The following is a 25,155-nucleotide window of genomic DNA, read 5'->3' as shown; positions in this document are numbered from 1 at the left end:
GTGGCTGTTACCGCCGTGGCGGCCGGAGTGGTACATTGGCGGGTTGGCTTCAGCCAATGTCATAATATGGTGGTACATACTGCCAGCCTGTTGGCGGTACTTACCACCATATTAACGCCGACTGCCAGGGTCGTAATGACCCCCTTAATCTTTTAAAATTCATACCTTTGCTTGTGTATGTTGGATGTTTGTCATTTTGGTCTTGTTTGATTAGATACATATTGGCTATTTTTCTAAACTGGTGTTGAGTCATTTTTGTGGTGTTTTCATTGGGTTAATGTGTGTGTTTATACAAATACTTTACACATTGCTTCTGAGATAAGGCTGACTAGTTGTGCCAAGCTATCAAGGGGGTGAGCAGGGATTATCCTAGTTGTGTATCTCCCTTACCCTGACTAGAGTGAGGGTCCCTGCTTGGACAGAATGCAAAACTGACTGCCAACCAGAAATCCCATTTCTAACAGATGTCATTAGTGATGTAATATGGGGAGTGATTAGCAGTGCATGGCGAGTGCACAAGTTATAGTTACATTAGGGCATGAAGTTATAGTTACATTAGGGCATGAATTAAAGTTCCTTGAGCTAAACATAACTGTTAGAAAATGGGTCATTAGTTGTGTGGCCTGCACAAATAATAGGTCCACATTTGTACTTCACTGGGAAGCAAACACCCTACTGCAGCACTTGACTCTCACCGGGTACCAAAGCAGAGCAGTACAAGGCTTACTCAAGGGAAATGGTGTGTGCTAGCAATTATCAATTGCAAGTATGCAACAATAACACTCAATAACTGATTGTCCAGTTTCTGCTTTTTCCTTTGAAAAAGGAAAAAGTACATTTATTACACACACTACTAATACTATGCAACAATTTAAAAACATACAATTATAGACTTTCACCCTAAGGGGATGTGACAGTGTTGGTTTACCACATTCACAGAAAACACCTCAGTATAAAAATACTGCACATTTTTACACAGTCCCTAGAGGACCGCACAGTTAGTCTTCTCTCTCACCCCTAATGGGTGTTTCTGCATATGTGTCCCACACACGGGCCTGTGGCAGTCCACGGCCTTGTAACCTTGCCCTTTTCCCATGAGGAAAGACACCCCCCTCAGCTGCAGAGCAAATGCTCCAGCCTAAGCAAATTAAACACCACCACGGCACCATTGAGGGTGATATTTTTCCAGACCCAGTGATCCTCCTGCAGCTCCCGCTGTGTTTAGTAACATTCTTGTGGTGACCCTGCTCTCATGGGGGTCACAAATGCCCAAAAACGAGCGGCTTTGAGCTAGAGAATTGTTGTGCCTTGCAAGGCATTATGGAGTACTCCTCCAGGGGCATGCATGCCTGATGAGCGGCTCTCCCACTGCACTAGGGAGTGCCGCTTTGCTTGTTATTCAGCCTTCACTTTCTTCTTTTCAGCTAGGCGTCTTGAGGTGTCCGGTTCCACCCTGACACCCCACGTGGTTTTTCCTCATAGGAGGGCAACTCGAGGAGCCCATCTCTGGATGCCCTCACCAGCTTTCAACACAAGCAGCAGCTCACATGCTGCTGGAGGGAGCTGGCAGCAACATCCTAGTCTGCCCACTCCTGTGGTACAGACGTGCACTGGTGGTCCTATCATTCTGCTCCCATCAGTCACAGGCACTGGCAGGAGAGACGGCTGGCCACAAGGGGGAGTGCAGCCTCCTCCATGCGTTGGGGCCCAATATGGGTCCCGGGCCCCCTTCCTGGTGTTGCAGGGAGAGCGGTGGTGCTCCCCGTGTCATCATTGCCTCACAGGGTCCCAGGATGGGGCCCAGGGCCTCTTGCAGTTGAGGTGAGGGGGTGCGTTACAGCACCCAGCCTTCTTGGGGCTCCTATTGGGGTCCCGGGATGTGGTCGGGCCCTCTTCTCATAAAGCGGGTGTGTAACGGCACTCCCCGTGCTCTTCCTCTTCTTCACAGGGGAAGTGCAATGGTGCTCCCCTGAGGCAAGTTGGAGGTCGACAGCGGAGCCCCACGCACTTTGCTACGGCCATAGAAAGGTCGCCAACCTTTGAATGATGCTGTCTCGGGCCCCGTTGCTGCAATTTTTATGACCTTTGGCTCATTTTGCTCCTGTGGCAAGCCCTAGCCATCTGGAGCATTTTTATCAGGCATCCTAGTATGAAAAGCTGACGAATTTGGCAGGTAGCTGGTTTCATAGGCTCCCTGTGCCAGATTCCACTATGCTCTCTCTCTGGGCCTCTCGCCTTGTGGCTCAGAGCCCAGTCTCTCCCCACTGTTCCTGGAATCAATCAAAGTCAGACCCATTGGGTCTGGGGACAGTGAGGGGGTTTCTCCTTCCAACTATCCATGGTGTCAGTCTCCAGTCCAAGGGTTTCTCAGCAACATCACATCTAAGAGAGCTCCCTCCTCTGCACAGAACCTTTTAAGTGGAGGTGGAAGTGACCAGCAAGGCTGCACCTCTGGTCTATCCTGGTGTGCCACATCACCTCTCCAACCCTCTCTCCTCCTCCCTGCACAGTTTTCTGGGCTAGCTCAAAATGGTGTCACCTAGGAGTCAGTGGCCACATGAGTTCTGGGGGTCTCAGCTCCACCCCTCGCTGACTTCACAACCAGGCCCTTCCCCCAGCAAATCTTCAAAGGAGTCCCCCCATGCCCCAGACTTGGCTCCATACGTCTGGACTCCCTTCTTTGTTAAGTAGCCGGCAGGCCCTTTCCTGGCACAGTATGTCAGTTGGCTGATTGATACAGAGCCACTTCACCCAAGTTCTTCCTCCTTCAGAGTTGACTTAAGCACTGTTAATAGTTTCTTTGAAGGGTAAGGCCAGTTTTCCTGTCACTGGTGAGAAAAGCAATTAACTCAGCCCAGCAGGGTCACAAAATGCATGGGATCCGGTCCAGAGCTGAGTCAGAGAAATGTGCTATTTCTGGATGACTCTTAAGCTGTACAGATGTGCATTTATATTAGTCGTGTTTTCTTCATACAGGTCATAGTGCACACTGGTGTGACTCTGTAACTCCTAAGGAACTGGAGTGGCGCCCTAGGCAACCCTTCCAATAAGAATATAATGAGAGGCCACTATAGTCAAGAAATAAAGCACACTGACTATCCCTTGCTATGTACATCACCATTATAAGGGCTATTCTAGGTCACTACCTACTCTGTGGAGTCCCTTCTGACCAGGTGACCTGCGTGCAGTCCATGGGCTGTGCACGACTGGAGTCTCCCACAGACAGCCCACTCATGTGTGCACACGCGTGTGCACTTGTGTCCTCATGTAACCAGCCAGGTGCCTCTTACTCTTGCTGCCTCACAGCGGCATTGTTTTAAAAGGTGGGCATTGGCGGTCATCACAGGCAGTCCAATTTACTGTGGGTTAGCATCAGGTTATGAAGCTTCCCCACTGTTAAAGGTTAAAACCATGTGATCAAAGAAATCTGGGCAGATTAGATGGTCATAACCACCTTCTCAAAATAGCTATAACTGACAAATTTCTATGGCTTTGTGCAAGTAAATTCAGACCCTTACTATAACATCCCTGTAACCTTAGGATTTTTAAGTACATTTCTCAGTTTTTTTAAATTGTATTTCATAAGTACAACGTCCCTGTAAACTTTTTTTTTTTTTTTTTAACGTAAAGTAATTTTAATTAATATACGTTAATACTTAGACCATGCATGGCGGGGGATGATTGCAGGGCCTGGCCTGTTGCCAGGTCTTGTACTCAACCTACTATAACTACCTGAGCCACACATGGCCTTTGGACGTGCACGGCGGGGTTTGGCTATGGCCAACCCCCCTATAACCACCCAACCTCGCAGCATGCATGGTCTTGGACGTGTGCGGCGGGGGTTGGCCACAACCCCTCTGTTCCTAACTGGAAAGTTTTAGGGTGATCTGTCCAGCATGAGGGTGCTAGAACACCTTAGTCACAGCTGCAACCAAAATGTATGATTAGGATTTTATGCAAATTTAGCAGAAAGGAAGATCTTGGTCCAGAAAGCATGCTTTTTGTGAATTGGTATTAATCCATTTAGGAGTTTTGGAGAAATTAAGGCCAAAACATTTTGTATATTTGGCGCTGCTGAGGTTCCGTGGAGCCAACAGATCTCAAGGTGAAATTGGATTGGCTGACACTAAATCAAGAAAGATGTGACACCAGCCATTTTAGGTCTTGGCGACTGAGTTCTCTGTCCTGTAAATTAGTGTAAAATAAGATATAGGCCCTCATTACAACATTGGTGGTAAAAGCCACTTACCGCCGTGCAGAAGACCGCCAACACACTGCCGCAGCCACGGAAATCCGCCACAGCTATTATGACCCACATTTCGGAATCCGCCAAAATTCAGACACACACACAAGTCCGCCACACCAAAGGTCAGTGATAAACTGGCGAAAATAAAACCTCCACCGTCACGCCAACAGAAATACGCCCACACTATCACAACACACAAATCCAAGCGGCGGTCTTTCAACCGCGGTATTCCATTGGCGGTACACACCGCCGCGCTCAAAATACACACACACATACAAAACACAGCCACATTGGACAATTCAAAATACACACCCCTGATACACATACACACACCACTCCCACACACCCAATACAATATAAAACACACACCCACATCACCCACATCACCCACATCACCCATAAACCCCTACTACAACAATTGAGAAAGAAGCACCATCAACAATACTAGCATCCACAGGCACACAACACCATCATCCACATAACGTCCACGCACCTCACACAACACCCCACTACATATCAGCACACATATCACCACACACTCCACCCCACACATCACCTACACCACCCCATGGCAAGGCAAAGACACCCCAGGTTCTTGGAGGAGGAGCTCAGCGTCATGGTGGAGGAAATCGTCCGAGGAGATCCACAGCTATTCGGAGCACAGGTGCAGCACACCTCCATTGCAAGGAAGATGGAGCTATGGCGAAGAATAGTGGACAGGGTTAACGCAGTGGGGCAGCACCCAAGAAATTGGGAGGACATCAGGAAGATGTGGAACGACCTACGAGGGAAGGTACGTTCCGTGGTCTCCAGACACCACCTGGCGGTTCAGCGGACTGGCGGCGGACCCCCTCCTCCTCCCCCACAACTAACAACATGGGAGGAGCAGGTCTTGGTGATTCTGCATCCTGAGGGCCTCGCAGCAGTAGGTGGAGGAATGGACTCTGGTAAGTCAAATCTTAACTATTACAACCCCCACCCTACCTGCATGCTATCACATACCCCCACCCTCACCTCCAACCCCAGCACCCCAACTCCTCACATATGTCCCAAATCACAAACCACCCATCCCAACATCAAGCCCTGCATGCAACAACAAAGCATGGACACACATCACTAAAGCATGCCCACTTCACATACCCACACAACCCCCTAAACCATCATCACACAAGGTCCCACACAGGAATGCAAGCACTGGGGTACACGATCACCCACCCATTGCACACCATGACACACACAGATGTAATAACCATCCTTTTATACCCCTGCAGGACCCCTACCCAACGTCACCGGACAGGAGGGTCCACACTTGTCCACACCACCAACAGAAGAGGCCCACAGTGATGAGAGCATCTCTGTCCAACTGGATCTAGATGACCAGCCCGGCCCATCGGGAACCTCGTGACAGTCGGTTCCCCTCACCCAGTCACAGGCCACCACAGACCTTCCCCCCTCTGGAAACAACAGCACAGCACCCACCCATCGGGCCCATACCTCCGTCCCCAGGACACGTCAATCAGCTGTGTGTCCACCACTACAGGGAACCCAGGCTAACCCACCACCCCAACAACAACAGGGACCTGGGGGCAGTGGTAGTGGGCACACGGTCCAGGGGACGGAGGCCCAGGAACACAGGGGAACTGGGAGGGCTGCTGTGCGACAGGGGGCGGGCAGGCCAAGGGAACCCACTCTCCACGAGGCCCTCTCCTCCATCATGGGAGCATACCACCACTCCCAGGAGACGAGGGCAACGGTACTGGCCAAGTTTCAGGACACCCAGCGCCTGCAGGAGGAACAGTATATGGGCTTCAGGGAGGAACTCAGAACCGTCAGCTCTACCCTGGGCACCATCGTACGGGTGCTGAAGGAACTTGTGATCACCAGGAGGGACACTGTGGCACTGCAAGGGGCCCCTGTACATCCTTAAATTGCCCCAGCTCCACTTCCTATGCCCATTTGGGCAATGCACCTGTGAGACTAATAGACTGGACTCTGCCATGGACATTCCTCCACCATCACCCCTCACCATTTTACAATCCCCTCCAATATTGAGCACTTAAATAAACACCCATAAAGCACAAAACAATCTGGAGTCTGTCTGTGATTTCGAAATAGTGTTTTAGCAATTACAGTGACAAAATGCTCTTTCAATTGTAATGTCAACATACCTATGTCACACAGCTCTAGTCCATGAGGAATCTAAGCAGATGTAACACAGTGGGACCCACATCTGTGAAATCGTAAGGGAAAGTGCCAACTCAGTGACCATACACTGGGTGAAAACGACACGCAGTAGAGAGGTAGTAGTGTTTAAGTACATGTCGTAGGCAGGTTTGTATTCTTTCCTGTGTCTCACTGGAAATATTGCTGGATCACTGAGTCCCTGTTCTGCATGTCTTCTTCCTCTGCTTCCTCGTCTTCACTGTCCACAGGCTCCACAGCTGCAACAACACCACCATCTGGACCATCCTCCTGTAGAAAAGGCACCTGTAGTCACAAAGCCAAGTTATGAAGCATACAGCAGGCCACGATGATCTGGCACACCTTCTTTGGTGAGTAGAATAGGGATCCACCTGTCATATGGAGGCACCTGAACCTGGCCTTCAGGAGGCCGAAGGTCCGCTCGATCACCCTCCTAGTTCACCCATGGGCCAAATTGTAGTGTTCCTCTGCCCTTGTCCTGGGATTCCTCACTGGGGTCAGTAGCCATGACAGGTTGGGGTAACCAGAGTCACCTGCAAATGGTGAGGGACAACTGTTAGACATGCACTAACCTGGAGGGATATCCCCAGACCAAGACAACCATTCCCAATTACTTGCTCACCCAATAGCCACACACGGTGCCTCTGGAGTTGACCCATCACATAAGGGATGCTGCTATTCCGCAGGATGTAAGCGTCATGCACTGAGCCAGGGAACATGGCATTAACATGGGAGATGTACTGGTCTGCCAAACATACCATCTGTACATTCATAGAATGATAACTCTTCTGGTTTCTGTACACCTGTTCACTCATGTGGGGGGGTACCAAAGCCACATGTGTCCCATCAATGGCGCCTATGATGTTGGGGATATGTCCCAGGGCATAGAAATCCCCTTTCACTGTAGGCAAATCCTCCACCTGAGGGAAAATGATGTAGCTCCGCATGTGTTTCAGAAGGGCAGACAACACTCTGGACAATATGTTGGAAAACATAGGCTGGAACATCCCTGATGCCATGGCCACTGTAGTTTGAAATGGCCCACTTGCTAGGAAATGGAGCACTGACAGCACCTTCACTTGATGGGGGATTCCTGTGGGATGGCGGATTGCTGACATCAGGTCTGGCTCCAACTGGGTACACAGTTCCTGGATTGTGGCACGGTCAAGCCTGTATGTGATAATCAAATGTCGCTCCTCCATTGTCGACAGGTCCACCAACGGTCGGTACACCGGAGGATGCCGGCACCTCCTCACATGTCTCAGCGGACGGTGCCTATGAAGGACAACAGCGAGCACAGAATCAAACAACTCAGAGGTACGTACCCACAGTTTACACAGAACACCATTCATACACAAAAGGTGGCCTGTATGTGTGTTGAGTCTAAGCCTAGGTATGTGTGACGCAGTTGAAAATTAAGCCATGTGGGCCCCTGAAATGGCGGCTGCCTGACCTGTAAAGTGGGACAATGGGATGTGAGGTAACTGCGCTGGCGTTGTACACCGTCGCGGTAGGCGGTCGAAGACCGCGGCGCAATCCTGCATTGGTTAACATTGGACCCTATGGGTCCCAGGAGCCAATTATGATGTACCCCGGCGGTGACGGTACGTACCGCCGCGGACGTAACCGCCATTTTCTATCTGTTCAATTTCTCGACATCTGATCTTCAACAGGAGAGGACCTACACTGCAAGTGCTGCTGTGACCTCCGTCTGGAAGATACAATGGCTCGAGTGTCTGGGGAAAGGGCCCCTGCCTTCACATTGGAGGAGTTGGAGAAATTTGTGGATGGGGTCCTCCCCCAGTACACGCTACTCTACGGTCCTCCAGACAAACAGGTAAGTACACAGGGAGCATGTTGTATGGGCTATGCCTGTGTGGAGAGGGCTGGATGTAAGAAGGAAGGGGGGAGAGTGCAGCGTGCATGAAAGACATTGAATGCATGTGCTATATGGCAAGGGTAGGGATGGGGGCCAATCAGTTTGACGGTGCAGTTGGTAATAACTTCTCTTTTTGCCCTGTACATTCCATTTAGGTCAGCGCCCACCAGAAAAAAAGATATTTGGCGTGCCATCGCCAAGGACTTCCGGACCCTGGGGGTCTACCACAGACGGAGCACCCACTGCCGGAAAAGATGGGAGGACATACGCCGCTGGAGCAAGAAGATGGTGGAGGCCCAGCTGGGGATGGCCTCCCAACGTGGGAGGGGTGCCCGTTGCACCATGACCCCCCTGATGTTCAGGATCCTGGCGGTGGCCTACCCGGAGTTGGATAGGCACTTGAGGGCATCACAGCAGACACAAGGGGGTGAGTACACTCTCATTCTGCTGACTTTGTGGGCATTACGAGGTGTCTGGGTGGGGGAGGTGGGCTGTGGGTTCCCCTAGGCCAGTGCGAGTTCCGTAGGCAAGGCCCCTCCGTAAGGCAGGCTAAGTGGCACCCCACCCCACCTCTGTAGAGTGCCAAGTACAGCTAGTCATGCCCCTGTGTCATCTATGTGTGCAGATGTCGTACATAGCCTTGTAGGCCATTTCCCAGAAATAGAACAGTGGAACCCAGGAGCGCGGCGTAATGCAGGGTGCTTCTGTGTCTGTCGTGTCCGCCAACGGTAGCGGTAATGCATGAACTCAACATGTCTTTCTTCTGTCTTCCCCCTCCTATTTTTTGGTCTCCCTGTTCTTGTGTGCAGTACCATCATCAGGCGGAGGAGCAGTGGCACCGGAGCACGAGGGAGCTGCATTCCACATGGCCTTGGAAGGCGACACTACGGAGTCTGAAATCACCAGTGGGACGGAAGGCGAGGGGAGCACCACGGCAGGGACAGGAGCTGGCAACAGCGACACAGACTCGTCCTCTGATGGGAGCTCCCTTCAGAGGACGCCCACATCTACAGGTACAGCCGCCACCCCCCCTACCAGCACCGCCCTCCCAGCAGCCCCTCAGGCTTTGCCCTGTGCCTGCTCACCCAGGAGGGCGGGCATCACCTTCGCCCCTGCTGCCCTCAGTAAGGAGGCCATTGACCTCCTCAGGTCCCTCACTGTTGGGCAGTCTACCATTTTGAATGCCATCCATGGTGTAGAAAGGCAGTTGCAACAAACCAATGTATTCCTGGAGGGCATTCATTCTGGTCAGGCGGCCCTTCACCGAGCTTTTTAGACTCTGGCCTCAGCACTGAATGCAGCCATTGTCTCCGTCTCTAGCCTCCCCCCTCCAACTTCCTCAACCCCGACCCAATCCCCTGTACCTCAGCCTATCCCAAGCACACCTACAGACCAACATGCACACACCTCAACACCCAGGGGAAGCTCAGGCAAACATATGCACCACACATCCCACAGGCACTCACGCAACCATCAGACACATGCAGACACACCAACATCCACTGCTTCCACTGTGCCCCCCTCCTCATCGTCTCCCTCCTCCCTCCCAGTCTCGTCTACACTCACACCTGCATGCACTACCTCTACAGCCACTATGTCCCTCTGCAGCACACCCACCACCACACCCCGCTCACGTGCAGTCACCACCCCCACTACCATTCACACGTCCCCTGTGTCCTCTCCCAGTGTGTCTGTGATGCCCCATCCGAAGATACACAAACGCAGGCACACACCCACCCAACAGCCATCCACCTCACAACAGCCTCCAGCGCATGCACCTTCACCCAAAGTCACCAAACATACACCTCCTACAGCAAACCACCTCTTCCTCCACTCCCAAACCCCCTCCAGCTACCCGTCCCAGTGTGTCCAAAAAACTTTTCCTGTCCACCCTTGACCTCTTTCCCACACCTCCCCCACCCCGTCCGTCTCATAGGTCCCGAACTAGCACCTCAGCCGCAACATCTCCGGGACCAGTGGTGCCTGTAGTCACCGGAATGTGGAGTGCACCGGCCACCAGGGTAGCCAGTGTGGCACAAAGCCACAGCACAGACAGTCCCCCACCTGTGAAGCATCAGATGTTGGCCAGTGCCCGGCGGGAGAGGAGGAAGACTCCAGCCACCAAAGCTGCTCCCAGGGGTCCTGGTGGGAGTGTGGAGTCAGCTGTGACACCTTTCAAGGTGGGGAAGGGCCACAAGAAACCCGGCAAGTCTGGGAAGAGCAGCACAGTGGAGAAGACCACCATCATCCCCGCTGCCCAGGAGGCCACCGCCAGCACCAGCCCAGCTGCCCAGGAGGCCACCGCCAGCACAAGCCCAGCTGCCCAGGAGGCCACCGCCAGCACAAGCCCTGCTGCCCAGGAGGCCACCGCCAGCACAAGCCCAGCTGCCCAGGAGGCCACCGCCAGCAAAAGTCCTGCTGCCCAGGAGGCCACCGCCAGCACAAGCCCTGGTGCCCAGGAGGCCACCGCCAGCACAAGCCCAGCTGCCCAGGAGGCCACAGCCAGCACAAGCCCAGCTGCTCAGGAGGCCACCGCCAGCCAGCACAAGCCCAGCTGCCTAGGAGGCCACCGCCAGCACAAGCCCAGCTGCCCAAGAGGCCACCGCCAGTACACGCCCAGCTGCCCAGGAGGCCAGCACCAGCCCACCTGCCCAGGAGGTCACCGCCAGCACAAGACCAGCTAGGCCATGAAGGACCGCCAGCCCTGTTGGGCCATGAAGGACCGCCAGCGCCAGCCCTGCTGGGCCATGAAGGACTGCCAGCAGCTGAGACCCTGCAATGTAGACTGCCATCTCAATCACTGCTGAACAGGGCACAGCCATCTGAAGCACCGCTGAACAGCCGCTGAACAGGGCACCGCCATCTCAATCACCGCTGAACAGGACACCGCCATCTCAAGCACCGCTGAACAAGGCACCACCATCTCAAGCACCGCTGAACAGGGCACCGCCATCTCAAGCACCGCTGAACAAGGCACCGCCATCTCAAGCACCGCTGAACAAGGCACCGCCATCTGAAGCACCGCTAGCCCATGAGCCCGTCACGGGGTGAATGAAGCACTCTGGGAACCATGCCTCTCCAGAACCAGTGGAGACTGTCATCCACTCCCTCTGTCCTCAACAGGATGAAGCACTCTGGGCACCATTCCCCTCCAGAACCAGTGGAGACTGTCATCCACTTGTGAGACTGTGGCTTTGCACTCCCCAGGATTGAACAGTGGGCAAACCACCCACTGTAGAGACTTGAGAGACTGTGGCTTTGCACTCCCCATAATTGAACAGTGGGCAAACCACCCACTGTAGAGACTTGAGAGACTGTGGCTTTGCACTCCCCAGGATTGAACAGTGGCCAGACCACCCACTGTAGAGACTTGAGAGACTGTGGCTTTGCACTCCCCAGGATTGAACAGTGGGCAGACCACCCATTGTAGAGACTTGAGAGACTGTGGCTTTGCACTTCCCAGGATGTTACAGTGGGCATGTGGCCCCCTCGTGGATATGGCGTCGTGCACTCAAGCGGCTGAGGTGCCCCCCCTTTCCCTCCCTTGAGGTGCCTGTTTTATTGGTATCTGATGCCCCTGCAGGGTTCTCTCCGTCAGGGTCGGGGATCTTGTGTGGGCCTCGCCCATACCATGTGGTCCCAGTGTTCCACGGACTTTCTTAGTGCACTACCTGGACTCCTATGCTTGGTATTTATTTTGTACATGGTGTATATATTTATTTCTGCCTACTTGTTTTTAATATATTACAATGGTTACACTAATTTTCTATTGTCTTTGCATTCTTCCAGGGGGTTTGGGGGGTGTAACTGTGATGTATTGATATGCATTTGTGTGTGTTGTAGTGGGTGAGGGTGGGGGTGTTGCGTGTGTGTGCCCCTATTTTTTGCCTCACCTGTGTCGTAAGTGCAGTACTCACCATGGTCTTCGCCGCCAGGGTTCGTGCTCCTGGTAGAGGAGGAGGAAGACTATCGCAGGTAGAATTTGGAGTTCCGGTTCCATGGTGTCCTCGTTCCTCGTGGAGTGTGTAGAAGTGAGCGTTTTCCCTTCGAAATTCCTGTTTCTGCCGTGTTTTTATCCACGGTGAATCCGCCCCGGAAAAAGTGGCGGATTGGCCTGTCATAATAGTGTGGGCGGTACATTGTCTTCCGCCTGTCTGTTGGCGGTGACCGCCGCGCTGTTTGTTTGTACCGCCGTGGTGGTCGGAGTGTTAAAGTGGCTGTCTATGTTGGCGGTTTCCGCCACGGTCGTAATTGCAATTTTTTACCGCCGGCCTGTTGGCACTTTTACCGCCGCTTTAACACCGTCTGCCAGGGATGTAATGACCACCATAGTGTCCAACTCCCACAAGGGGAGCCAGCTAGGGCCATGGGTCCCTGGGGCTACCCTGCGACCCCCAACAAAAATGAGTATGTGGTTCCCCTGCAGCCCCCAACAAAAATGGAGCTTTGGGTGTCCCAGGTGTGCACCAGGGACACCCACTTATTAAAGAATTGCCAGCTCCAGCCTTCACCATGATGGTTCCTGGATGGGGAGCCGGATGGGGTTTCAGGGGCCCTGGGGTTCCCCCCGTGGCCCCAAAGGAGAATTAAAGATGTGTGTGTCCTGTGTGGGCACCAGGACACCCAAAATGTAATTAATAGTAATACAAAAATAATAAATGAGCAGCAGAAGCAGCTCATTTATTATTCAATCTTTTTTGTGATTTGGTGTAAATCCATTCAGTTGTTGTGGAGTTATTAATGGAAAAAATATAGATATCCAGGGACACGGAGGGTTCGTGGATCCGACAGATTCATGGTGTTATCTGATTAGCTACCAAAACTTCAACCAGAAAGTCTGGCAGCCATCTTGGGACTCAGATTCAGCAGAGTCCCAAGAAAAAGCATTAAAAAAAGAAACAGGGCCATGGTAGAAATACCCTGACTCTGTAGGCCTGGTGGTGGGGTCTCACAGGGACCCAGCCAGGGGGAAAAAACTTTTTAATTTTTATTTGACTGTGAATTCGCAGAGAATCCCAAATCCATGGTATAATAGGAAAAAAGCCTGGGGGCACACGTGTTCCACTGGAATATTCTGAAATCATCTGTATGCATCCTCCCCGCCGCCGGAAGTCTTCCAGCCATTTATATTGATTATCTGCACATGCCAGATGTGTTCGTGGTCACAGTTTCTGCAATTAAAGTGGGAGCAACTGTGTGTTTATGACACTGATGTGTTTCTCTGCTGGATTTGCAAACCGCTCCCTGAATGAGTTGGGAGATTACCTAACTATTTCAAGAAAGGGTCTCTTTTGGCATGGTGGCCCCCCACTTCTAAACAGGTTCCCAGGGCCAGATCTCTTTCCCCAAAGCTCAATTATGTTTGGCACTTCAGCCACGTTTGTAAGTCCCTAATAAATGGTACTCCTCGTACATAGGGCATGGTTACTGAAGAGGGCACCCCCCAGAGCTGCAGCACCAATTGTGCCACTCTGAGAGGCCCCACGCCATCCTAATGCAGACTGCCATTGCAAGTGCATGACAAGGTGTATTCAAAAGTTGCAAACTCTACATGGCACTCACCAAGAGTTCCATGTCCACTAACACTGCATGCAATGTAGGTAAGTCACACCTAAGGCAGGGTGCACTATAATGCATATGAGGACATATGTGTGCATTAGCCATAGCAAATGCATGTACTGGACACTGGCCATTACGGGTTCGCCAGCTACATGATGGCTTCTCTGAACACTGGGTTGTTTGTTATCAAACAACTCAGAATAACAAACCCACACTGATGCCAGTATTGCATCTATTATAAAATGTACCCACAGGGCACCTTGGGGTGTCCCCTGCAAAACCTAACAGCCCTGGCCTGGTTGCTGACTGGTCCTAACCAGCCTGCCACCACCAGACACGATTCTGGACTCCTGGGGTGAGAGACTTTTGCTCTCAGGAACCAGAACACAAAGCCTTTCTTGGGTGGAGGTGTTACACCTCCTCCCCCAGGAAGGCACCCTGCACCAGCAGACAGCTTCAAAGGCTTTACTGCCTTTGAAATCTGACGTCCGCCTCTGCTGCTAGCAGCAGATGGTCGCTCAATGGTTTTTTCCCCACTTTAGGCTTGAAAACGGGCTGGAAAACTAGGAATGGTTTGAGGAGTGGCCAGCCTCAGCCTGCACCACCCCTGAGGTGTGGCAGTCGAGCAGACTACTTAATTTAATTTTCTTCCATCTTGGATGGCAGGAAAACAGCCAATCATGGTTAGGGATGTGACCCCTTCCCACAGGAAGTGGTCACTTACTGGGTGTAACCACCCTAAGGTAGGTAACCCATTGGCCACTGCCAGGTACTCCCGCTAGTACACCCAAAATGCAGTATTTATTGGCCATCCCTAGACCAACAGATCAGATTCGAAAGGCACAAGAAGACCAGGAACAAAGAAGGCCTGAGGCACGAGAACATAAGTTCTGCTGCACAAAGAAGAAGACACCAAACCCTGCCTGCTGCTCCAAGAACTCGATAATTGCCACTGAGGTGTCACCTGGAAACCTGAAGGACTCTACAAAACCCCAGGGCACCTCCAGTCTTCTGAAAATTGCCAAGAACCTCCCTCAAAGTGAAGGTATCACTCTTCTCCACCCTGCAAGCAAGGAAACTGTGAAGTCCAGTTCACTGACCGACCACTGACCAATGAATTGGATCCAACAGTCAGACCAAAATTTAAACAATGGACCAGAAGGACAAAACTTACCAGTGTGCCAAGTTTGTGGGCACTGAGACATTCAAGGCCTGAGACATACCATTAGTCAGGGTACTGGACCCCCAACGTCGAACACCCAGAAGCAAAGTCCACTCCAGACTCTCAAAAGGCCAGCAGCAAGCATCAGTCGAGGGACTTCAGGACCCCCAAGAATCACCCACCAGAGTGGGAGTGGCCCTGCTGAAATGCAATCTACCTTCAAAGTGATCTGCCCCTGGCTCCAAGGACTCCAAGATGCACAACTCTTGGCTGGCCTACCTATGCTGCACCTGGCCTCCTTTGCCCCTGCATCAACAAACCAGCTGTGATCTAGGGGTCCCTAACTCCTTACATACTCCACCCTACAAGGGGACCCACCAGATTTATCTTTAAGTACAACTGTGCAATGTGTATCCAAGTGGTTCCCCCTCTCCAATGTGCATCAACTTTAAGACTTTCAGCTGCTGCTCATGCTTGAACCAGGAATCACCCAAACTTCTCTAGCTAGCCCACGGGACATCTCAACAACCTTAACCTAAAAATAGAAGGTGACACTTGTGAAAGAATTGCCTGATTTTATATGTATTTTTAAAGATTTTACGATTCATTCCTATGGTGCGTAATCACACACAAAAAGGGAACAGATTTCTAAACTTTGAAAAATCTGAACTAATAAGTACTTACTGTATTTTGATGACCGTGGTCCTAAAAATGTTATAAAAATCGGAAGTATTTTTGATGAACTGGTCTCAAGTTATTGTTCCCAGTGTGTGTCCATATTTATTGATAAAGTGGGAGGAACAAATGCTTAGCACATCTCCAACATAAGCCTAACTGCTCCTGCACACTACCACAAACACAGAGCACTAGGTGGTCTGCTTTGTAACTCTGGATACCAAAGTGGGGTTGCTTGGACTCTCTACAAGGTGCACTTCATTTTCGTACACTATATAGAGAGCCAGCCTCCTACAACTGTATACAATAATATCAAACAACTGAAGAACCTGTCAGAAGCAGGTTCTTATTTACACATGGTGTCCCTAATTTGGCACAGCGCGCGGATCCATGGCGTGCTAATGAAGCCGTCAGCAAAGATCAGCCACAGAGCGCGCTGAGCAACAACAAGCACTTAGGCCTGCTTTCTCAGGAGACAGCTTAATGCCACACCGCACCGTTTCTGCAGCTTTCCATTAAATAAGTTTAATGGCTGCCACTGTGGTGTGCTGTCACACCCGTGTCGCAGCATTGTTTATGCTGCTGCACTCAAGTTCACTGGCGTGCTCTTATGACAAATAATGGCTTCTGGCACTATAGGTAAGACATTGGGTACTCCAATAAGTTCTTAAAAATAAGTACATTCTTTCTGGAGATTTTAGCTCAAGGTATTAAACAATTTTAGAAGCTTTAGTGTTCATCCTTTATAAAGTCAAAAAGTGCTATTGTGACATGAGGCTTTACAATTGCTAGTTTATGTCGGCAGGATAGCTCCGTGATTGGAACGATTGCTGCCGAGACACAAGTTCCAATACCAACAAAGGCGACCTAGCCTGCCAAAATTCATAGATGGCTAAACTGGGTACACTTACATTGGGTAATAGTAACATCTGTCCTATACAGCACTTACAAATGACAGAGGTACAATATAAAGCGCTATGTATAAACAAAGGTATCAATGCACGCGATTCACATGTAAAATTCAAAACACCGACTTCCGTCTGCCATGGTATATATCATTCTTCTCTGCTACTCACAGAAAACCAAGTGCTCACTTGCAGAGAGGAAGCTGTGAGTGTAAAGATTGCTTTATACAACCTTCTTCCAGGCGGTGTCACTGTGGCAATACTTCAAGAGCACCTGCAAAAAGGCAGGGAAAAAAAAGTGTAATGGGTAAAAAAAGGTTATGGAGATGCAGAAGCCGCACATCTTCCTGGGGAATCTCTATTAGAATTCAGCGCAGGGCCCAGAACTCAAGGCAAACTTCAACAGTTGGGTGCACAGAGCAGAGCCATTTATCTGAACCATATGAGTAACCGAAAAGAGTGCAATGACAAGAGATGGTGATGGGGCTGCAGCGTGCACATTTGTGATGGCACCCGGGATAAATCTTGCCACCCTCGCCTGGAGTACAGTGACATATTGCTGCATTTTTCAGGATAACTGGCAGCCTTTTTTGGAGTGTCAATCGCGCTATTAAAATCTTCCTTAAGAAGCAAATTCCCACTATACTAAATGCTTTTTGTATGTATGTTTGTAATAAAATTACGTCACTCAGTTCTGAATTCGTAAAGGTGTACCAATGACCATGAGTAGGAGCAGTCCAAATTACATAAAAACCTGTGAAAATCATTGGTTGAAGAGGGTGAAGTCTATTGGTAACAGTTCCCATACTTCTTGTTACCCTCCCTAAACTAGCTGAGCCCCACTCCCTCTGCACTCGTGATAGTTATAGGACTTTTTATGCACTGTGTCCTCGTGAAAATATGTGGAAACATGATCAACCTATATGTTGGATGAAAACGTAAAGTCTCCGGTTAAAAACAAAAAACAAAAAAAAAACAAATCCACAGCACCAATGACGTAAAATTTAAATCAATACATTTTTATTTAATGAAAAAAAAACATATAATCACTTGCTGTATGTATTTTCTACATTCCTAAATGTATAGCAGCAAGATGATTGAAATGAGCAGGCTCTCTCTCCCACTCGTGCAATTTTTTTCACCCACTCCCAATATTCTGGTATTAAAGTGCCTGTAACTGCACCCACTTTTGTCTCTTCAGCCACTGTTCACTGATGCCACGGGCCTCTCGCCCTCTCATACCTTAACACTGCCTTCCTTTTCTTGTCTGTCTGTGTTACCCAGAATTCACATTCGCTTGCCACATTCAGCCTCGGGAGAGGTGAGAGAAGGAGCTGACAGCGAATACTGACCTCTGTGAGGCTGCGTGTCGCGCAAGGAATCCTGTTTGTCCGAAATCAGAGATGTCATCAATGATATCATATAGTAATATGTGAAGTAATTAGTCTTGCATGGCGGGGGGCAAGTTATAGTTAGCTCAGTAAACTAAAATTGGTGAATTTCATTTTTTTTGTTTAAAACATTAGTTTTTAACACCTAACTATAACATCACTTTAATGTGTTTTTTCCAGTGAATTTCTACGCTATATACATATATGTGTGTGTATTTGGGTGTATATGCATATATATATATATATATATATATAAATATATATATATATATATGTATATATTACTTACTGGTGATCACCAGCAGGTAGTTATAGTTAGTACCTAGTTTCCATTGAAAAAGCATTTCTTGACTTGGCTATATCTTTGGCACTGTATGACAAATCATCACAACATTTGCAAAATTGTGTGCACCAAGGGTCTTGTTGTGCACGGAAAGTTTCAGGGTGACTCATCAAGCAGGGGAGAGAAAAAGTGTGGGGTCAAAAAAGTGCATTTCCCATTTAAATTCCCATAGGGATTTTGAACATAACTATGGCCCAAAGCGCTGAACAGAATTACACCAAATTTGGCAGGAAAGTGGCTTTCGGTCCAAAAGAAACCTTTTTGTTATTTGGTGTAAATCCATTCAGTAGTTTTAGAGAAATTAAAGGAAAACCAAATTGGTAAATCTAGAGACGTGAACACTTTGTGAATCTTCCCAATCATGTGCAGAGATCTGATTGGCTGCCAACACTTCAAACAGGAAGTGCTGGCAGCCATTGTGAGACTCATTTTCAGCCGAGTCTCAAAAATAAAAGTAAAAAAAAATGGGGCAGAGAACGTTTACTCGAACCCCCTAACATTGGTGCATGGGTTCTCCTGGGACCCCACCAAGGCAAAAAAACATGCTATTTAAATCACAAAAAATTTGTGAATATTCACAAATTTTGCTGTGAATTAAAAAAAAGTTTGGTGTCCTGTGCTTTTTATCTATATTTGTTCCTGGTGGCCTAGTTCCCGGAGGCATCCCTTTAATAATTAATAATGAGGGGGCGCACGGGCCCCCCCCCAGGGCTTTCAAAATCCCAGGGGACCAGCACCTCCCCAGGGTTGCATTATTAAAATTGATGGGGCCCCCCCAAGGCCTCAGGGACCGCCACCTCCCTGGGGCTGCATTTATCAAAAATATGGGGGCTGCATAGAACCCCCGTGTAACACCACCTCCCCAAGGATACACTAGTGAGATTAGTGGGGCCTCATGGATCCCTCACAGGCCCTGGGGACCACCACTGTCCCGGGGCAATGTTTCATAAGAAAACAAGGGGCTGTACAGACCCCACGCCCATATGGACTACCACCTTCCTGGTTCTACATTAATAAAATTGATGGGGGGCCCTACGGACAGCCAGGGGAACAGCCACCTCTCCGGGTGTATACTAACTAAAAATATTGGGGTGCCACTTGTACCCCTCTCTGGACCCCAGGGACCACCACCTCGTTGGGACTACACTAATGAAAATGTCAGGTGGGGCACACGCACCTCGTGCCGACAACTGTCACCTCCCAGGAGCTAGAATAAATGTCAAGGAGAGGGGGCCACGTGGCCCTCCTCCTGGAGCCATATATGGACATGGGGACCGCCACTTCCCAGGGCCAACTCCTGCTACCTCCTGAGGTGCCCACCGTTGGGAAGTAGGTGTCGGCTTTTGCTTGGCGGGAGCTGCAACATCTCCTGCCAAGCAAAAGCAAACACTCTGCTTTCAGCAAGCGGGAGCTTTACAATCATCTCTTTCCCTGCCGCAAACATGTGGGCAGGGAGAGAGGTGAAAATATTTCTCCCGCATGCGGGGAGCTGCTCCCTGGGTATGGAAGGAATGCCGACTCCCACAGGAGACGGTGAGCCAGCTGGGACAACGGGGGCCTTGAGGCTCCCCCCATGGTCCCCGTCATAAATAAAAATCACATTTTTCTAGGTGCATCTGCAAAAAAAACACATTTTGGTATGTGCTGAAGATGCTCGAGAAACAATCACTTTGGAAAAATTACAAACACACAAGGTCACTGGAGACATTACCTCGGCTTGATTTAATCAGCTGTAGTTTAGGAGAGGCACTATACATTTACCTAACAAGGTAGCACTTACTAATTAGCCAGTGGAAAGTACTTCAGTTGGGTAGACATTATGCACAAAATGTTGGCCTCTTCTTGGATAAATACGCTGGGCAGGATTCATTCTGGCAAAATGCTTATTTCACAGAAATTAAACCTCAATGGGAAGCATTTCCAGATATATACAAACAAGATGCCCAAGTTGAAGCTCCACTTCTGTAAAGTACTAATCATCCATATTTCTTGTGCATGGTCAAGTCAAAGCAATGAAAGGTAATCTGTAAACCTTGATGGAGGGGTTTGTTTGGTTATATGGAGTTGGTCGCAGAGTCTGGCCGCAGCCCAAGCCCTTGGGCCAACCCCCTGCCTCACATGACCAAAGGCTGTGCGTGGCATGGGGTTGGGTGGTTCCAGGGGGATTGGCAGCAGGGCCTAGCTGCAGGCCAGACCTTCCGGACAACCCCGCCATGCACTGCAAAAAGCCATGCATTGTGTGGGGTTGGGTGGTTATGGGGGTTGGCCTCGCAGGGCCAGAATTAACGTATAGTAATTAAAATTAGTTTATGTTAAAAAAATAGTAATTCACAGAAAAAAACAAAGGTTACAGAGATATTATAGTTAAGAAATAGATAAAAAAAGACAAAGAAATTCACTTACAAAATACAAAGTTTATAGTGATGTTATAGATAGGCTCACATTTTAAATTAACAAAACCATAGAAATTCACTTGTTAAAAGTTATTTCAATTAACTATAACTTGTGCCCTAAGGTAACTATAACTCACGTCCTCTGCATGCACTGCTAATTACCCCAGATTTTACAGCACTCATGAAGTGTTTTACAACATCATTGTTAATATCTCTGCAACATTTGCAGTACAATTTATTGATGAGAAAACTGTGCATGTCGGGGGCGATTACCTTAGGGAACGAGTTATAGTTACTTGAAATTACTCTATATTGTTTTGTATGTTTAAAATGTGAGCTTAACTATAACATTTCTGTAATTGTTTTAAGTGAATATACATATAAATTCACAAAAAAACACAAAGGTTACAGGGATGTTATAGTTAGGAAACAGAATTTAAAAAAATTCGAGAAATTCACTGAAAAAACAAAGATTACTGGGACATTATAGTTTGGATCAGATTTTACACACGCTAAACCATGGAAATTCAGCAGTTACAGTTATCTGAGCTAACTATAACTTACGCCCCTGCAATGCACTGTTTATGACCTCACATATTACATAACTCATGACAAGGCCAGTGACATCACTGATGGCATCTCAAATGACATCACTGATGACACTGCTGACCACATCAACTTGGAAAACATGCTCCATTATATTTTTAGACATGTTTTCACCATATTGAGATGTGATATGAAATCTGTTGACCCTGTGCTGCATTACCGACCATTGCTCTCAATTGTGCAGGTGGAACCACTGCCAACACTGCCTGCACTAGTACTTAAAAGCACCTCTTGATTCCTGCAGTGCAGAATGCCTTGACCCCCTGCTTACCCTGTTCTGGGATGGGACTAAGTCCCCCAGCATTACTCTTGCCTGTGGAGGTGGGGCCACTGTCAGCATTCCCTGCACTGGCGATCAAAAGCGCCTCCTGACTCCTGCAGCCCGGGACGCCATTTGAACTCTGTTGACCTTGTGCTGAGGTGGGACTTCATCCCTCAGCATTACTCTTGCCAGAGGAGGTAGGCCCACTGCCAACATTGCCTAGACTGTCGCTTAAAAGCACCTCTCGACTCCCAGAGCACGGGATCCTCCCAGGCTTGTGCCCGGGCTAAGTCCAGGCCAAGACTGGGGCCTGTCTTAGCCCATCTGAGCCATGAAAAGGCAGGGCAGGGCCAGCCCCCTAACATCTACCCACAGAAGACCGTTGATTGCTTCTCCTGGACACAGCTGTCGATAGTTCCCATGAAATCATCCAACTCGGTAAGACTGACAGTTGTTGGGATTTACTGCTGGTGATTGATACCATTTAATAAGCCCAGGATGGCTGATTGCCAGGGGGAGTGAGGATAATTGTATGGCACCAGGGTGATTGTAACTTTTCACAATTAACTGACAGCACTATGAGGATATTGAGCCATGATGAAGAGGAAAGCTAGAAGTAGCCCACTGGGCACAACGAACTGCAGCAGAAAATTGCACAATAGATAAGATTGACAACCTTATTGAGAAAGTTTAGACATCATTAATAAGGGGGAAAAATTATTGTTGTGATACAAAGCCAAAAATAGTTGTGACATAAAGTTGCTAAATTTTCAACACAAATGTTTGAGAAAAAATTAGGTGGGAGTGTTCCGGCTGGCAAAGATACAGGAACTCTTACTGTTAACGCTGGGAAAATGGAGTGTCAAACCCTAAGCAAACCAGATGTCCGTGACACTATTAATATTAATATTACTTATATCCCTGAGGTACCTTCTGTCAACCAATTTATTCCCCCTTGCGGACGGAAACCGTGTGGTTCTGCAGGGTAGACTTATACATGTGGGCGTAACACCCCACACGCTGAAGGAAGGTGACTCTATAAAGGAATTTAAAGATCTTATTGGTCAGCTGGGGTGGAGGAGTGCCAGCCTATGAACTCAGATGTCTGGTAGAGAGGGCAGGTTCCCCTTACCTGCCTGGGGGAGGTAATGATTGCAATGATGCTAACATAAGTGTTGGAATATCCAGACCAGAGGATGGAAAATCAAATGAAGGGAAACCAAGTAAGGGTGCTGGCATACATGGTGACTCTGCACATGAGGGGGATGTTTTTCAACCAGCTGTAATGTGGTACCCGCCAACGCTAACTAGGAGAAACTTTAGTGGGAGTAAGGTACCCATGTGCCCCCAAGGCCCATCACATTAACCCCTATATTGTGCCCCAATGTATGGTGGGAACCATATAAATAGATGCCACACAGTGCCCCAAATCCTCTCAGCCAACACATGCACCAGGTCGATCAGGATGGCCAGAGGGAACTTGGAGTAAGACCATTAAGATGAGGGAAATATATACAGAATGAGACTAATCCACGTTGGCTTACATCAAAATGAACATACATGGGTAACGTCCCAAGATTACCCACAGGACCCAAGTAAGTAGTGAGTCCCTAATAAATAAAGTAATACAATGGGTGAGAAACCGTAGACACTGCTACTCCTCGATAAGATCAGATATATTAGACGTACAGTTCTGCCACACTCAGCATGGGCAGGTTGATTACATAGCATTAGAGCTAAGCAAAGAGGAGTAGGTAACTGGTCTTGTGAATTTAGATTTGCATACCTTGCTCCCTATGGGCTCATCAATCCAGTTTAGTTATAACCGATTGATTATGGGAAATTCTACCATAAATGCAAATAAAGTGCACTCAGTTCTGCCACCCAGGGACTCTACAAAAGTCACTACAGTCAGTTGTAACAATGATGGTCTGGGTGAGATTGATTGACTCAATGGGGGTAATGTTCCACAATATAATTGTAACTTGCCACTGCCTATCGATATATCCCAACATCCAATCTGCAAACAGGCAAGGAGAGAGCAGGGTGGTAGCAGGGGTTTTGGGAGGCAGTCAAAACTAAATTCTACCTCCCTGAATCTCAAGGATATAGTAGAATGAGGTATATGATGAATGATCTAGAATGTGAGTATGTTTATGGACAAAATACAGATTTTGTGTATTTCAAGAAACTTGGGCATTACAACCAACATTTAGGACAGGATATACCAATTATAGTATTGAAGATAAACCATCACCCGCAGGTCGACTAGCTGGAAGTCTAATTATATGGACAAAGATTAACCTAGCTTGTAAGATCAGGAGGTTAAACTTTCATTCTGCTGACATCTTGAGTCTGGATATTAAATCAGTGAAAGCCAGCTTTGCAGTAAGACTGGTGAACATATACCATTGTAATACTAACCCAAACTGAGACTCAGAAACCCTGACAGCTTTGGCTGACTATATGGAGAATTCTAAAATGGGGAACCACCTTATCATAGTTGGGGATTTTAATGTGGCATTCAAAACCAGGGATTTTATACAAAATCTTGTCCAAGAAGAAGAGACAGAAAGGGAAATACCCCGACTGGAAACTCTTCCCTTCGAAAGATGCTCTAAGATTGGTCAGCAGGTAATGTCACTCTCACTTGCACATGGCTTACACACTTGTAATGGACGTACCCCTCAGATGAAATGGCAAACTATACCTATGAAAGGGCCAGCACTAGGAGCAGAAAATATTTCATCGTGTTTGATTTGGGTTTGTGGCCAAACCTACAGGATATGGCAGTTACTGAAAGGTCAGAAAGTGACCATAATGGTTTGGCTATGGAATTAAAGAATATCCATTATCTACCTAGTAGAAATCATTAGTGCACTCTGAACCTACCAATAGTATCCTCCAATGATGGCAGGAGGATAAAATGAGCTACTATACAATCTGTTAAGGAGACTCTAGCTGGTATATAGAATGAAGTCAGCTACACCCTAAATTTGCTTGGGAATTTGGTTACCTTGGATATATTTATCAACCTACTTACTTCCGTTAAGAAGTACTTTTATAGATACACTAAAATTAACATAACAAGACGAAAGGAGACACCATGGACTAATGAGGACTGTAAGATAGCCAAATTGAAACTGATGGCAGCTGTAAGAAGTGGCTGCAAAACTGCCATAGCTGAGGAAAGGAGATCCTATAACTGGAAGCAATTACTCTCCAAGAAGTGTTGGGAGGAGTATAGCTGACAAGAGTGGCTAAATTGAAAGACAGTCAGTCATTCTGGCATTTTCTCTCTAAAAGGGTACCATTCACTGTCAAGGAAGATTATTTTTTTATACAACTCATATCTAGAAACAACATTTTCCAAACTTTATTCTATAAAAAACCCAGGACCTGTCTTGGGATGGGGGGGAACAGTTCAAAACCCAGGATTGGGATAGTGAGTTGACAGTTCCTTTATGATGGCAGAAACAATAGCTGCCATTGACAGCATGAAAGGGGGGAAGGCTCCAGCACTTGATAGCAT

The 25,155-nt window shown here is 48.5% G+C and overlaps 1 protein-coding gene across 1 annotated transcript in view; it reads right to left on the bottom strand.

Moving 5' to 3' along the window:
* The window catches only part of LOC138287577 (sodium- and chloride-dependent GABA transporter 2-like), a 731,527-nt gene that overhangs the window by 259,433 nt on the left and 446,939 nt on the right, over positions 1-25,155 (bottom strand). The gene's annotated exons all lie outside the window — the stretch shown is intronic.

This window comes from Pleurodeles waltl, chromosome 4_1, assembly GCF_031143425.1.
Source record: "Pleurodeles waltl isolate 20211129_DDA chromosome 4_1, aPleWal1.hap1.20221129, whole genome shotgun sequence".
Classification (NCBI taxonomy): domain Eukaryota; kingdom Metazoa; phylum Chordata; class Amphibia; order Caudata; family Salamandridae; genus Pleurodeles; species Pleurodeles waltl.
This window is presented reverse-complemented; position numbering and strand designations above follow the sequence as displayed.